The 14,909-nt window shown below is 51.0% G+C and overlaps 1 long non-coding RNA gene across 6 annotated transcripts in view; it reads right to left on the bottom strand.

The window, feature by feature from the left end:
• LOC108508557 overlaps positions 1 to 14,909 on the bottom strand; it is a 68,686-nt gene that overhangs the window by 43,390 nt on the left and 10,387 nt on the right. For all 6 annotated transcript variants that reach the window (XR_001878424.1, XR_001878421.1, XR_001878423.1 and 3 more), the window contains one exon: positions 13,623 to 13,779. This is a non-coding gene — a long non-coding RNA (uncharacterized LOC108508557). The remainder of the gene's footprint in view (positions 1 to 13,622; positions 13,780 to 14,909) is intronic.

Below are 14,909 nucleotides of genomic sequence, written 5' to 3'. Positions count from 1 at the left end.
GGCATCTCCTGCTTCGCTCTCCACCTGGAAGCACCATGGAAAGCTACTGGCAGGGTGGGAGCAAGGGTAGACCCACATCCCAGCAAACCAGCAGTTCAGTGTAGAGGCAGCAGAACACCCCACAGAGGAACCTGTGCTAACAGGGATGTGTAAGTGAGCACCAAGGCTGCTGCCCTGGGAAATCAGAATTACTCCATGATCCCCACCACTGTGGAGGCACTAAGTCGATAGCAGCAGCCAGGCCCAGGAAAGCCACTCCTCAGCCCACTCCAGCCACAGGGTGCAGCTGCCCAGGCAGCCCCGAGCTCCAGGGATCCCACCAAAGCCAGGGTGGGTCCCAGCCTCTGCCCCCAGTACCTGCCACAGACAGATCTCTGTATATTCACTGCAGCTCCTGCATAGCACAGGCTTGATAATTACAGCACAGAGCAGTGGCTGCTCCCAATAAATTAATTAGAAACGGCATCACTGTAATGTGATTAGTTGCCATCCCTCCACCTCGTAGATTGAGACAGATTTTGTTCCTAGCTCATGTTTCAAACACCACTAGAAGCCCACTCGAGCAAGCCTGTCCAGAGAGGGGGACCTGCATTGCTGAGCACATGCTCAGGGCTCGGAGAAAGAGGTTTTAAAACCTTCACAGCTTGTCAAGGCCAATTTATTCAAGGTAATTAATCTGTCATTTTAAGGACATTATGCATTTCCTCCACAAGTCAGCTGTCTCCTGCAGAGACATCTCAGTGTTGCTGGCCCCAGGAGCACGAGGCTCAGGGGTCAGCCCTTCCCCTCCCAGACCATGGCATCAGCTGGAAATTCATGATTATATGGACTGGCTTCTCCCCCTTGCCTTCTCGAGGCTCTCTATTTCCTCTCAGCTGTGAGCACCAGGAATTAAGCGCAAGTCTGAATTCCAGACAAAGATCACTGAACACTCCAAGCCCAAGGAACGCACCTCAAAGGCCTGTGGCTGCAGTGACAGGAGTCAATCCTCCAGATCTGGAACTGCAGCAACTGCAACCCTCCCCTCCATCACCTGTGGCAGGGACACAGATGTGAGCAAAGAAATTTCTCCATCACTTCCGATTACCCCAGTTAGTGATGCAGCAGGAAATGGGGTTCCTGGCGGTCATTAGCATTAATTATCCCGCAATGCCCCACCCCTGAGGAGTGACTGAAGATGCTGTGGCACACTCAGCAATGCACTGACTGTACCTGCCTGTCAATTGTCCTCCTGCAGCAGAAAGAATTTTAATGGACTGGAACCAGAAGGCCCTTTTGAGGGAACAGGCAGCAAACCCTGCCGAGGGCAGTTCAGGCACTCCGTGCGCTCCCAGTACAATCCCGGGCACGGGTACATCCCTGGCTATGACACACCAAATGGAGATCAGAAGGAACAATAGCCTGTAATCAAGGATATCTGCATAATAGCTTTCCTGAAGGATGTTTGTGCAGGTGAGCGAGGAGTAAAGCATTGTTTCATCAAATGGTAATTTCCTTGTATCTCAGAGAATGAATCCCATTCGCTCGCCAGGGCATAATTCAATTAAAGGGGAGAATCCTGCGTGAGAGAACGAAATCTATCGGTCTGACTGGGACGCTGCAAATCACACCACGCAAGAAAATGGCATTTGGTCCTGACATTATGATTTATTTCCTACTCAGTATCTTGTAATTCTTACAAGATAAGCCAAGACGAGAAATTATCATGTGTACTTGGGGGTCGTGCCTGATCCTCTTTATTTTCTCTTCCCAACCACAGGACTGCGTGTTTCAGCCTTATCTTTGAAGAGCCCAGTAAAATAAGTGGTAATATTTTCACAGAGGCAAAGGAACTCTTGCTCTGCACCCAAGGCGAGCTCAGGCACCACAAGCTCATCCCATGGATGGTGCTGGGAAGAAGCCATGAACATATTCCCAGAAACTGATGGCTTCCTTCAGAGAGATTTTTCAGTTGATTGACCCCCCCTCATTCCAACTTCCTTTAAGGATCTTTACTGCTACTCCCCATAACATCTTTGTCATAAAAATGTCCCCACTCCACCCAAGTCTCTCCTCATTGCCTCAGACCTTCAGGAAAGGCTGTGTGTCCTTACAAACTTCACCTCTCCTTAGTGCACTGACAAATGTATTAATGATGCTTCCAGCTGTGCTGGGGGTGGACAGACCGGCTGGGGACACTGCAGCAGAGGATGACCCACCCCAGCACAGGACAAGCCACCCCAACACAAACAGGAGGAAAGGCTCTCTGAGAATCACCTCGTGCTTCACACTCCACCTGTTACATGCCCTTGTTTTCCCTCCGTGGTTGTGCAGGAGCACTTCCAGGAGGTCGGGCTGTGAACTCCAGATGTGGGAGACGTGGCCACTCCGAGACACTTCAAGTTTTACTCCTGAACCGAAAGTTAATCTGAATTTGAGAACAAAAGCATTGCTGTTTGTCCTTGCACGCCAAGGATTACGACTATTGAAAGGGTTTCCTATTATCGGCTTGTCACTGTCTCAGCTTTAATCTCCTCCTCTCCTCTGCTCCCTACCTCCCTCCCGCAGCTCCCGCCGCCCCGGGATGCTCGGCCGGGCCAGCAGGATGCTCCGGGCGAGCCCTGCTGGGCAGCTGGGGGGTCTGTTCAGCTCCCTAACAAGATCATCACCTCCTGCCAGAGCAGCAACACCCACCAAAAATAATCCAAGTATCCTTTTACTACCAGTTCTTTGATCCACGAGGCCTCTGCAGCCCCAGCAGACGCAAGCGCTGCAGGTCACATGTGTTATGTTCCCGAACACCTTTCCAGAACTCAGGTTTCCCTTTCGGCAGAACTTATTAAATTCATCTGCCGGCAAATTAAGGCAAAACCCACGAACAGCCATTTTTAAGACACGCTGAGTGTTTCTGGAGCTGGGGCACCGATGTCACACACACCAAGAGCTGGTGACAGCCCAGCGCTGTCACACTCGTCAGCGCTGCAGCAGACGAGCATTATTTGCCCATCAGCCCTGAAAGCCATCGCCATGACCCGGGAAAGAGGCAGGAGACATGGAACACCCGGCTTGGATGGACTCACATCGAGCATCGTTATCGGAGTGAAAAAAGCTCACTTTTAAAGCCTTCAGCGGAGGAAGTCAGTGCTATCTCCTGGCTGGCACAGGGAAATCTTAGTGCAGCCATTATCTGAGAGCAAACTGATTCTGTAGTTTGCAAAATTAATAGTATTTAGCCCGCTAGTTTCCGTAGTAACCAGCCCGCCATCCCTCCCTGCCTGCCCGCGACAAGGTCTCCAAAGCATTTCACATAGTACTTATCCATTTTCTTGCTCTCACCTCGCTCTCACCTTTACTTTCAGCGCAGAACGCAACACAATCCACCGCCACTAAAGACTAGGCTGAGAGTCAGATTAAAATTATCCCTGTTTGCCCTGACCTCTTTTCTCTGCAGGTGAGAGTGTCCCCATTCAGCAGCTAAATGAAGCAGAAATGATGGAGTGTTTGTTTTCCCTGACTTTTCCTCAGCTTGCCAGTAAATTTACAGCCACGAATATGAAGTGTTAATTTAATGTTCCCACTGAGCATCTCATTGTCAACAAAGGCTTCAAACCCTACGAGAGGAAAAGGTTAGCTCATGCAGAAAATGACCCTTATGGCTTGATTGTCTTCTGGTCCAGACTCGCGGGGAGCAGAAAGCGAAGGGCTTTGACTCCCAGCTTAATGCATTTGATGGCGATAAATGGGAGCTCTCTACCTCGGTGCAGGCAGAGGATCACCTGTAATGCTCACTTGTTTGTCCCCGCAATCTCCGCAGCCCAAACGGGAAGCGGCCTCGTCGCGCTCCCCCAACTAATTTGACAGCACCGAAAAGTTAAACCCTTCATTATCCCCAACTCCAGCGGAAGGGCCTTGCTGGCTGCAGATTACAACAGGACATTAGTGGTGGCATGAAGCATGAAATTGCTTTCTTCACCTGGTGCTTCAAAACTTTAAGGCCTCGGCTCTGGTGGCGCGCGTAAAAAAAAAAAAGTTCTCCCAGGGAGAAGTCACGGAAGGAAGAAAAAAAAATTAAGGTTTAAATAATCAAAAGCCTCTTTGGGCTTTTTGTGGCAGAATTATACATGCAGAAGGCTTCACTCCCAGAACATTTAGTTACTTTATCTGGCAAAAGGAGCTTAATACTCACTGTAAGTAATGTTTACAGAACTCATTTACAGACCAATCGGAGCATGAGTGAGAGCCACTGTATGCCTTATACTAAACTTACTCCACCTGGGATCTTTAGGAGAAAAAAGAAACCCTAATGGTGCTGTGGAACAGGATACAACAATTCAAAAGAGGCTCAAATATCAGATTTTTTTTTCTGACATCTAAAACTAAGCCTGGAAGCAAGATGGAGATTATAACACGTGCTCACACACACAGGGTGGGACTATTCAGTGAGAAATCAAGTTAGTTCCGCAACTTTTTTGTACCCTCACAAACCCCACTAATTAAATTGGCAATTTCACGGCCTGCATTCATTCTGAGTGTGACCACACTGGTGTTTTACAAAACAATAAATAAGAATTATTCTAATGTATCGAAGCCACCGGTCATGTTAAATTCATTTGCCGTTTACTGGCCACGCATGGACGTGGGGGCTCCGCAGCCTGCTTGAAGTCAAATATATAGGTAGAAGAACATGTCACCAATGGTCCAAGCAGTTTCCAGCCCCTCTCTCACTGTTTCCCAAGGCAGACAGGGATTTCAAAGGTCAGAGGTGAAGCACTGGCATTTCATCAAGCACCTAAATTACACAAATGAGTCTCTAACTCATCTGACTGGGAAGCAGCCCCTGGCATCCCACACGAACAGCACGGAAACCACAGCCCCGGGAAAGCCAAGGAGCAGGTGAAGCTGATGGGGCTCGGGGGGACACAAAACCATTCACAAATAACAGTGGGAACTGAATTCCAAAAGTGCCTTTCAACTGCATTTCCTTCAGTACCCAGCAGACACAGGCACATCACCGTGTCCCTGTTTTCCTGCAAGGAGCAGGCGTGTTTGAAGGCAGACAGTTGCTTTCAGGTCCCAATGTTTTATTCAGTGTGTGCCGAGCCGTGCTCAGCCACGCCGGGCGGGAGCTGCTCCAGCCACCCTGCCTCGGGGAGCCATTTGCCGGTCACACTGTCAGTTAACAGGAGTCATTTTGAAAGCAGCAATTCAGTCTCTACAGTCCTTTCGTAACACCATTTTCAGCCTGCAATTTGGATGATAGGAAAATTACAACCCTGCTGCACTATATTATGTGATATAAATGTTATTGCAATTAAGCCGATGAGGAGAAATCCCAGAAAACAAAGATGTTTTGTTCGTGCTTTCTCTTTGCTCTTTCCCCAGAACTTGAGCAGTTAAGGAAGGGCAGTACAGAGGGAGAAGTGTTTCCATCAGCTGGAGGTGCCAGCAGACCACAGGAGTGTGGGAGCAGCAAACCCACAGTGACACGTTGGGATTTCACTTGGCTCCCCAGCAAGTGATTTCCCTTGGGCACACACGAGGGACAACTGGCCTGGCCTGAGTAACGAGGTACAGCCAAAAGCAACCCAGGTATCCAGGCATCCTTCTGGCAGTGGAACAGGACATGCCAGGACACCCCAGAGGGCATTTCCCACCCACTACACTAGAGACCTTCACTGCTCACATCCTCAGCATCTACCTAAGTTTTCTTCTTCCAGCCCAAGCTCCAGATGCCTCTGGACTTTGTGCAGTGGAGAGTTTTGATGGATCTCTAAAGCCCAAGCCCAGGTAGCATGGCAACACCTCCCTGTCCAGAGCAGGAAAATGGTGTGTGCTATAGAAAACGTCCTGTGGGTGGATCCAGCCCCTGGTCCCAGCATCACCCGTGGGCAGTGCTGCTGCTTTGGGCACAAAGCTGGCACTAGCTCAGCTCTGCCAACACCCAGCACCTTCTCTCCAACGACCTCAGCCAGGTGCTGAGCAAATGTTTATTTACAGGAGCACCAGTCCGAGTAAACAACTTCCATTTCACTGTTTCTGAAGAGGAAAAAAACACAGCAAAAAAAGAGTCCTAGCACTCATCATTTACTCCAAGGTGCTGTAACCAGGTGTAAACTTGTCTTTTATGTGCTGAACTGTGTCCATGAAAACACATTATCTTTAAGTGGGCACTGGAGGAACCACACTCAACATTGACTTCTTCATGCCATCGCTAAGACTAGATACTTCAATCATCTGAAGATTTAAGTGGAGATTAGCAGAGACCTCACCTGCCTCTCTCTCTGCCAATTCAGCATGTTTCGGGTGTGCTCTGCAGCAGCACAGCTCCTGAAAGGCAAAGCCACAAAGAAACCCTGCAGTCTGCAGAACAAGGTGTCTGTCACCTTGTTCTGCCCCCATCCCTGACAAAATCAGAGCCCAGAGGGCACGTGCCACATCCTGGGGCAGAGGCCCATTGCTTCCAAAGGGCACCCAGCTCTTCCCCACTTGGCTGCAGATGCCAAGCCTGGCCAGCACCTGAGCAGAAATCCTGTTTCCTCAGCAGTCAACAGGATTAAACACTTCAAGGAATATCCTGAGCAACTCTGCCACTCAAGAGGCCTGAGAAGCAAGACAGTTACTTCTTCCTTTTTGTTCTTTTTTTTTTGGGCTCCCAGGCCTGGACACCGGAGGATTTCAGAGAGACTGGGAACACTGTGTGGCTTCTTTGAACACCCCTCTGAACGTCAGAAAGGCAGGCAGCTGTGGAAACCACAGATCATTTTGGGTGGAAGGTCTCCACAACTGCAGTCCTTCAGGAGACAGAGAAAGCCCCCTGTGGTCAGGGAAGCCTGGGTGCTTCCCACACCTCCATCCCAGAGCAGGGCACACTGCTGGATGACCCCCAGCCTGCAGAAGCCCTTCTCCTCCTGCCACGTGCCCCGGCAGCGCGGGAGAGTGGCAGGCACAGATCCCTAATGGCTCTCTGCGATGTGCCGCCACGTCCGGCTGATTAGCCGTGGGTGATCTGAAATGTCAAACCATTATCTGTGACAGGCACGGCCGCGCTGCCACCGCCTCAGAATGCCTTCCTAATAATGGAGCTGGGGGTAAGTGGGAAAGGTGATGCTCAAAACACAAAGCAGAAATAAGTTGGAATTACGGAGACAAACCAGCAAACCCCTTTGTTCCGCCGGCCCTTCCCAGGCGGGTCCGGCCTGGCCCTCGGAGGGATCGAGGGACTGTGTCCTCGCGAGGCGATTTGCAATATCCTAATTAAGAGGGCAGAACCATTAGAGACATGAAAAGCCTCCTGCCAGAGCATCCTCCTGTCACACCCCTAACACACAGGTACCCGCACACCCACCCTGCTACAGGTCCATAACCACTGCTTCGTGAACGCTCCCATCCCCAGCCAGGGGTGGGAATGTGTGGGAGGAACATCCCCCCTTCTGTGGAGGGCAAGGGGGACGGAGCCCCTCACAGCATCTGCAGCCCACACAGCACTGGGAGCAATGCCCCCCTGGCTCAGGGCAGGACAGGAGCAATCAGCTCTTCCTCACAGCACTTGCTCCCAGAACACAGCTCCTGGCCCCGATGGACACGTGTCCTCTCACTCCAGCACTCCGGAACAGGCAGTGAAAACATTCCCAGCCAAAACCAGACCCAAACGATGCTGCATTTAGCTACTGGCATGCTTGACACTTCTCATGATTTCTTGGAAAAACATTAATTTGAAACATTTCTATACTCCATGCCAGTGCCACAGCAGGGAATAATCACCCCATTTCAAGCTCAGAGCAAGGCTCAGATACAGGAAAAAATTAAACACGGATAAGAGCAAGAAACTGTTAACAGTCAAAAATATTTTACTGCAGGTTCAACAACAAAGTCTGGAGGAGATAAGTCTGTGTGTGTACTAACATTATATAAAAAAGTGATTATTCAGCCTTGGGAACAGAGCTATTGATTCCAGTAACAAAGGGCACTATATACACTGCAGTGGGTTTGCTCTTTTTAGCCTGGGAAAATTGATTTTCTTAAACTTTCCCTTGAACCTGCAGTAGGGTTTAATCTGAACCTAAAGGAGCCTTTTAAGAACTCCCATAAATTAAAATTATATCTCTTCATTTGGCACATTTTGGGATCCTGCTGTTACAGCAGAAACACAAGAAACGCTGCAGAAAGAGGTGGGAGGAAGCGATAATGGCATTTCGTGACAGTGTTCCCGGCACACGTTTGTTTCCGTACATTTAAAATAACATGTAAATATTGAAGGTGAGTGAAGCAAAACATAAGACAGCTTAATACTACTGCGAGACTTAAAGGCTGAAATTTAGCAGGAGAAGAGAAAGATAAAGGCTGTAGGAGTACGGGAGATAAGAGGCTCATCACGGCTGATCCGGGAGGGAAAGCAGGCGCAGGGCTGCCAGGAGGCACTGCCGGGCTTCCCGGGCAGGCTCTGCCCTCAGCCCAGGTACGGGCACAGTGTCCACACAGCCATGCCCACCCTCTTTGGCTTCTTGCCCTGCTACAAACAGACTGCAGACGGAGGCAGTGCCCGTGGAGGGGGCTCTGGGGAGAGCACAGACACAGCCCTGCTCCAGCACAGCCCCTCTGCCCAGGCTGGCAAGGGACAGTCACCTTTGGATCCTCCCGCAGCCAAAAGGGAGGTGGTGCCCAGGCTGAGCATGTCCAGCCACCTGCTTTTACAGGTGTGGTGTGACTGAGGTCCTAGGAAGGGGTGAGCCCCCCCCCCACACTCCATCCCTGTGACAATGGGCCCCACTGGGGTGTGAGCCTGACACACCCACCTCTGTGGCACTGTGCCCCACAGAGGTGTGAGCCCCCCGCTCCCCCAGCTGGCACCCCAACCCCTCTCACACGTGGTTGTGCCCGCTGGCTGTTTACAGCTCCCACACACCACCCCCTTTGTGCCCCACTGAAAACCCCCAGTGTGTGCACACCACTGTACATTTATGCCGTTGTTTTTCCCCTCAGTAAGGCAGTAAATGACCTTTTATTCAAACAACAATTCCTAAAACAGAACCCAGCCCCGGCGCCGTGGTCAGATGTGTGCGCGAGGCAGGGTTTGTTATTCAAGCAGCAGCCAGGCTGTGTGCTATGCAAACAAACCCCACGCTCTGTTCTCCCAACCTCCTGCTGACTTTGCAACTAATTTTGTTAGCAAGGAGAACACACTGCGAGACATCAATGCAGCAAAGAGCCCGGAGACGTTTGTTCGTAACTTTGTAACAAACATTGATCAATCGATTTTTGCCCGTGTGGGGAGGGAAAAGCTCACAAACAAAACAAAACACATATGGAGAGATTTTTTTTAATGGCACAAAGGGCAATTAGGCACCCAACCTTCCAGTGCAATGAGATTCCTTACAGTCCTCTGTGCTTTTAAGTCTTCCCCTTATTGCTCAATGGAAGCAAAATCTACTGTCAAGACTCCAAAGGAAGAAAAAAATCAGCTGGAACCAAGAGAATGGTTGGTGGGCCTGGCGCAGCATCTCTGAACCCACCAGAACAAAGACAGGTGAAGGTCCTGACCAAGTGAAGAACACCCTACTCCACGTGTACAGTCTTTGGTAGCACGTATCAGATCGATGTAAAAACATCAAAACACAGAACACTAATTACCTATCAAAAATAATTAAGTGTTCTGTAAACAGTAGAACATGAGCATATTTACCCAGCCACATCTCCTTCAGGCTGACACCCACCTCTCCAGCAGCACTGAGGGACCCCAGAGCTCCCACCTGCCAGGCAGGAGAGCCGTGTGGATGCACAGACATGTGCCTCCATGGTGGCACAGCCGATCCAGCCTCTGTGAGCTGTGGTGCAAACGTGCCCTTCGGCGTGTGGCACAAGCTGCTCACCTCAGCAGCCTCCCAGCCACTGGCACTGTGCTTCTGTTCAAAGGCAGCTCCAGGACACATTCTGACACCAAGTCTAACCAAAACTTGATCTGAGCGTGTTTCACCCCAGCTCCAGCCCTTTTCCATGCCCAGAACTGCTGCCTGGCCCCGGACAGGTCCCTGGGATCCTGCCTGCCCTTTGCCCAATGCATTCCTCAGCACTCAGGGATCCACTGGCTCCCACCACTCACCTGCACAGCACCTCGTGCCACAGTGGGGTTGTCCAACGGCCTTGAGATGCTGCAAGCACACAAACCCACCTGGAAGGTGAATTTCCACAGGAGATACACTGAGCCTGGAAAGCAGAACAGCTCTGACACAGCAGGACCAGGGAAAGCAGCCCTGCCCAGAAGAGGCCAGGGCTGCCAGAAACAGCTCCAGGGAAAACAGCTTTTTGATTCCAGATACAACAGTAGCCAATGGAGAAGAGAGACAAAGCACAGCTTCCAAAGTTTACTTTTGCAATCTAACTAATAGTTCACAACACAGTTCCTTTTCAAGTACCTGTGACCTTATTTCTCCTGTGGAAAGAGCTCTGAGGTTGCACTGACACAGCTGATCACCTGCTCATTAGCAGCTCCCTGAGCAGGGAAATGCCCCAGGAACCCAGCACTGTGTGGCTGCTCCCGGTGCTCAGCAGAGTGCTCAGGGAAGACATCTTCCTGCACTGTGTCCCTCCTGCAGCTGGTGACAATTGGGGGTCCCTGGGAGCCACCAAGCCAGCGAGCCCCTCGCTGTCCATCTCCCACTCAGCACCTCTGGGGCCTGTGAGAGCCCCTCCCAGCAGCTCCCCCCTACAGCCCCTGACCCTCTGCCTTTGGCTTCTTGCCTCGCTACAAGCAGGTTGCAGATGGAGGCAGCCCCCTTCCCTCACTGCCTGGTTCCACAGAGCTCTCCTTCGCTCCGACACAGCTCCACAGCCCCTCTGCCCACAGCTGGCTGAGAGCAGGCGGCTCCGGGCAGGCAGAGCAGGACTGCACAGTCCTTACTGGTAAAATGACTTCTCCTAAGAGTTCCGAGCATTTATACAACCACAAATATTTACAATTTTTATAAATAAGAATCAGCAGAGCCCAAAAGATTCCTGATGGGAGCTGACAAGAGAATACAGGGATGTTTTTCACAGACTACCCAGACGAGCACTTGTGCCCTGCCACACTCGTGCCCTGCCACACTCGTGCCCTGCCACACTCACAGCCTCAGGTGCTGAGGCTGCAGCAACCCAGCCTCTGCCCAGGACTGCCAGAGGCTGTTCCGGATTGCACAGTCAATGGAGCACCAAGCAATCCCATTCATCCCACCCGAGGGGTTTGGGAGCCCTCCGGGTGCCTTTGCCGGGCGCAGACAGAGGCAGCACAGTCCCCGCCGGGCCCTGGCCCGCGCCCAGCCGGCGCTGCGGCAGCACAAGCTGCATTCTGCCCTGCTGCTATTTACTCACAGCTACAGATGTTGACATAACAAAGAGCTACAGACAGACGGACAGAAGGGGAGCAGTGTTGCAGCACAGACACTACGGGCTCTATTCTTCAGGGAAGTGCCTCTGACTTCCCCGCCCAGCCCCACGACTCCTTTGGAATCATCTGGACTGGTGAAGCTTGCTTTCCTCTCGAGGGACACAACCGTGTGTGAGAGAACATCAGCTTTGCTGTTTGTTCCTGTGCTGAACAGAGCCCTTATCAATCCACAGGAAAACCATTTGTTTCAAATCAAGTGGCTGAAAGCTCAGGGGTACCTTGGCAGTGTGCAACTTCTCCTCTCTACCTGCCCCTCCGAGGGGCTGTGCAGGAACATCCTCGCTTTGCACTAATGTCACTTCTAGAGAGCCAGAATTAAAGGGATGACTTGTTCCACAGAAAAAACCCCTCACACTTAAATGCTTTCTGAGGGACACCACCGTGCATTTCAAAGCTTTGCAACCGCACGTACAAATCCTCAAACAGCAAAAGAACCAACACATTTTGGAAAACACGGCAGAATGGTCAGAGGGGCAGAACCACCCGCAGAAGGTGGCCAGAGGTGGCCATGGGAGATGTGCCACGAGGCTCTGCAGCACTGCCCAGAGCTGGGTACAAACGGTGCTCAGTGCTGCTCCGAGGTGTTTGCTCCTGCTCTCCTTGTGGCCAGGATGGACCGTGATGTCCTTAGAGCCCTGCTTGCCTCATCTGTCAGTGGGCAGGCAGTGACCCCAGCTCCAGGTCCATTTGGGGGAGCCCCAGCCCTACAGCAGGCCCAGCAGGTTCAGGGAGCTGGTGGGCTCCCACACCCAGCCCGTGCCCACTCGGAAGCCTTGCACTGCCTCGAGCACCAGGCAGGACAGAGGAGGGACTCGAGTTTTTAAACAGTTGCTTTTTTAAGCTTCTCATGCGAACCAAAGTTCAGATCCTTCACAACTGGTAGGAAAAGATATTATTGCCTGGAACCATGCCCAGAAAAACTCAAAGCCAAGCTTCACCCTGCCTGTGCTCCCTGCCAGCTCCCAGCGCTCCATCGTGTTGCCACCTGGTGCCCAGAGGCAGTACAGCCAGGGCTTCTCCTGGCCAAAGAGCCTGGGAGACGTTCTGGGGGGAATCGGCAGCCCCCAGATTAGCAAACACACAATAACTCACAGCGTTTGTTCTGCCAGATTAACATTCCCCTTGCAGTGGGGAATGTCTTAACGCTTCAGGCTGGGCTGGACACAGGTAACAGTCAAACTCTGAATTCTGCTGCTGTCTCCCCCAGATGGGGATTTGCAGAGTCGGACTGCAGACATCCCCGCTGCTGGAGAGCTGTCCTGGCACAGCACTCAGCCCTGGAGCTGCCTCCCATCCCAGAGCCACACGCCACTGGTCCTGAAGGGGCTGTAAAGAGGCTTTCTGAAGAGCAAATAAATAGGCTGACTTCATAAAAAAAGCAGGGAGCCAAGTATCCTCCTTCCCTCAGAGAAATGAGGCTAAGGATGAACTAGGTCTGCTGTGGCAGACCTGACAGCAGTGGTTTGTGGGTGGTGTTCCTCAGGCCACAGCCAATGCAGGGGATGGCCAGAGGCTGCTCTGACACCCCGCCAGGATCCCACCAGGATGCCCTGCCTCGCACAGCCCTCTCCTGTGCCAGGTGCAGCAGCAGGCACAGCCAGGCACACACCGGTCCTGCAGTGCCAGGAGAACCCAGAGCTACCCTGAAAGTACCCATTTTGCCCTCCCCGAAGCAACACAGCTGGAAACAAACTCAGCACCCTTCTGGAGGAAGAACTGTGCAGGATTTTGTTTCCCAGCATCCCTGGGGATAATCCAGACCTGCCACTTGATTTATACTGGATAAAACCAGTTTGTCTCCATCACCAGTACATTATTGCTTGGACAGCACATCAGTAGGTCCTGCTGTACCCAAGAAACACAGTCCTTCCTTGATCATGGTCTGGAAACATTCCCCACCCCAAGCCAGGCAAAGGGGAGGAGAGGGGTTGCTGGGTCAGAATCTGGAATGCTCTTTCCATCTCTCGTACCTTGAGCACCAGCAACACTGGATGTACAGAAACCGGCTGTGGGGAAGCAGATCCCCTGGGAGGAAAGGGGAAGCACAAGGCAACACGCTTTCCCAATAATCCACAGGGAGCGTTTGAAGCTGAAGCAAACACTGAAGAAATTCAGTGGCGTGAAACAATGCAGTAGGTGGAGATGTTCACCCCCACGGCTTTTTCTTTAGCCTTGGAAAAACAAACTGACACTCTTAAAAGGGAAAAGGTGCTTGGAATCCTACCTCAGCTCCTGTAAGCGGCCAAGTGTCCCCAGCCGGATCTCCGGGCTGAATTCCTGCTCTCGGGAGCGCCGGGCAGGTGACAGCGCTCCATTTCCTGGGGCACACTGCCACCTCGTGGCTTCCCTCCTGCTGCCAGGAGAGCTCCCAGGATCCACAGCTGCAGACAGAGCACATGGGAAGTTGTTTGGAAACACTTTCATTTGTTTGACCACAACCTGCAGCTGCAGAACGAATGTAACACTGAAGTAACACTGCCTGTGGTTACAGAGCCCGGCTTTAGCAGCTTTAATTCCACAGCAGTATTTTCCCTGGTTCCAGATCGTATTGTCTAACGTTATGGTAGGAAAAGAAATCAAGGAACTAAAGAATTTTGCACACTACTTATAAAACAATTATAAATATTTAATGACAAACCCAGCAACTGCATGTTTCACATTTCTCCTGTTCCTCTGCTAATTCCTGTGGAAGTTAAACAGGTATGTTAGCTGCATAATTATTTGTTTGCAGAGGAGGTTGACACTGGTTTACAGACTACAGACAACCATGTAATTCCTCTGTAACTACATGGTAATTATTGTGCTATTATAGAGTAATTAAACATGCAAATAAACATTAAAACAAGAGATCTGTATGGAAGCTGCCAACAACTGTAGGACAGAAAACCAAATAGTAAATCAAATTACAGTGTTCTACAGGGGTACCAGCTATAGCAGGGAGTTAAGAGTATCATCTTTTACACCACAGGCCATTTTCGTAGCCCTTCTGGCTGCACAAGTGTCTGGGCTAATGACCCGGGGAGATCTTACTTTGCAAGTTCTCTGTGTGCCTTAATCATTTTGGTTATCCAGAAAGGCACAAACCCTCCAGAGAAGTGTTCTCCAGAACTCTGAGACACGAGAGTCTGGCTTTGTCCAGGTTGGTTTCTTTAGGAGGCAAATCAGAATATTAACATACCCTGTTATGTCCAACTGTGATCTCACTGTCCTACAGGAATCCAAAACACAAAGTTCTTTGCTGCATGTCAAAATCAAACTATTTCAAACCAACCCTCAGGCCGTGTGTAAGGCTAGGACCTGACAGACTCAAACCTCCGGTTTATTTTTTCCCCAGAGATTCTCCTCCTGCATTTTCTACTTTTGTGATGCTGCAATGATGGATGAAGCTTAAACACCCCCAGCTCCTCTCTGAAGATCTTCTGGCACCTGATTCTTCACTGGATTTAAGCACAGTCCCTCTTACTGAGCAGACAGATATGTTTGAGCATGGACTATCCCTAAAATTGGGTGG

This window comes from Lepidothrix coronata, unplaced genomic scaffold (genome assembly GCF_001604755.1).
Source record: "Lepidothrix coronata isolate B3197 unplaced genomic scaffold, Lepidothrix_coronata-1.0 Scaffold304, whole genome shotgun sequence".
Lineage (NCBI taxonomy): Eukaryota > Metazoa > Chordata > Aves > Passeriformes > Pipridae > Lepidothrix > Lepidothrix coronata.
The sequence above is the reverse complement of the archived record's forward strand: the minus strand, read 5'-3'. Positions and strand labels throughout refer to the sequence as shown.